Here is a 1,931-nt window from a genome sequence, read left to right as displayed (position 1 = left end):
TTGTGGATATCACCACAAAAAAACTCGTTTTTTTGTCTCCCTTTGAAAATGTCACAATTGTGAATGGAAATGTCAAAAGCTGTGCCTTCTTCACTTAAATACATTCAAAGTAAATAATTACCATAGAACTAGGATTCCTAATAATCTAATAATGTTACCACATTTATTATGATTTCAATGTTACCCATGTCAAGTTATCCCTTATGAAATATTTAGATTCCAGGGGCAATTTGCAAAAGCCTTCATGAATATGGTACTGTACCCTCATCCTCCCGTGTAATAATAGGGAAGTAAGGTCATAGATGACCAGTAGCAGACAATCTTTGACATAGCCTACTGTAGTATTGATGGTCATTATTATTGTCATTTGTCTCATGTCCCATGGTAATCATTATCACGTTATACAGTGAATGTGTTGTACATTTTATATTGAAATGTTTATGATGAAGAGAAATCATAACTCCTGTTATATTGAGGTCTAGTAAACCCAAGTTGACTTAGTGGAAAACTAAAAGTTTCCCAAGACATTTTCTTACATATAACATCGAAAATGGGGAAAATAGGTTTTGGTATTTTGCATGTCTACAAAAAGCTAAAAGTTCCCATGGTCAAACGGGTGATTTAGTAATTCTCTGGATTTTTGGGTAATTTACAAACAATGGAATGAGGTTTGTACATCTCCTCAACATCAATGGGCTATGACAGTCTAAAATATGAGATGCACTGTTTGAAGAACTAGGTTGTATGTTCCTTTGAGTTATAAATATGTGATTACTATTCAATGTGATTTTTGTAGTGGGGTGAATTTTTGGATTTTTAATTTTCTTTAAGTTTTACATTGCCGATTTCTGTATCAATTTTGCACTTTACAATGTTTCGGGAAACATGAACATGGATGAAAGGATTTCAAGGTACAGTGCATGAGCGATTGAGAGATTAATGAGATTTAATGGCATGGTTTTATATGGAGCACTTCTCATTTCTATCAAAATGTCCTCAATACAACTCTTCCTCTGTTACTGAATGAAAATAATGTAAGCGTATCACTGCCTTAACACAAGCTGGTACAAGAGCGTCTTTATGTAGTGTGAGAATTACTGTTTTAATATCTTTCAAGTGTTTGTGTATAAAGAAACCAGTTTATGAAAAATACTGAATAATGCAAAAAAAAATAAAAGTGTAATAAATAATGTTCTTTTGAAAGACTTTCATCAAAGGCCTAGTTAAGCTCGGTCTACATCTATGTAGCTGAGAAATTACAATTTAAATGATATTCTTTCTTGTATATATATATATTTGTCACATGGTATAGGAATGCAGGAATGCAGAACACGTCGAATATTCACTCACGCTACGGTACCAAAGCTTTTCTGTATGTTTACAAATGTATTTTTATAAGCAGTATGTTTGTATGTTAAAAGTGTTTATATGAAAATAAAAGTTTATAATGAAAATCTGATCGATAACTTTATTATGTCCCCAGTCCTGTTTAACATACGCTAATGAAGGTTGAGCTTTAACAACTTCCAATAATATAGTACAATCATAATAAGCTTATAATCACATGTAGAACTTTTTTGTTTTGTTTTGTTTTACTCCAAATAGTAGTCTCTTTAGCAACACTGAATTAATGTCTCTCACAGTCTTGTCTTTTAATTATTAGCCTTATACACTCAGTTTGGAAGACAACATTCCGCACAGCAACTCATGACCAAGAAAGAACTGACATTAATGCAAAATGAATAAAAAACCCAAATTCACCTTCTCCTCCAATCAGAAGACTGTTAAAACGTCTCTCTCTTTAGTTTTCTGAACAAACGACCTCAAAACTCATCTACTGTGTCTATCATGGGTTCTCCACTACATCCCCTAAAACCACGCTGGCCTCATCTCACCCACAACCGTCAACCAGTCCCCCCATCCCCCATCCC

This window comes from Nansenia antarctica (genome assembly GCF_963989245.1).
Source record: "Nansenia antarctica genome assembly, chromosome: 3".
In the NCBI taxonomy this organism is placed as follows: Eukaryota; Metazoa; Chordata; class Actinopteri; order Argentiniformes; family Microstomatidae; genus Nansenia; species Nansenia antarctica.
The sequence above is the reverse complement of the archived record's forward strand: the minus strand, read 5'-3'. Positions refer to the sequence as shown.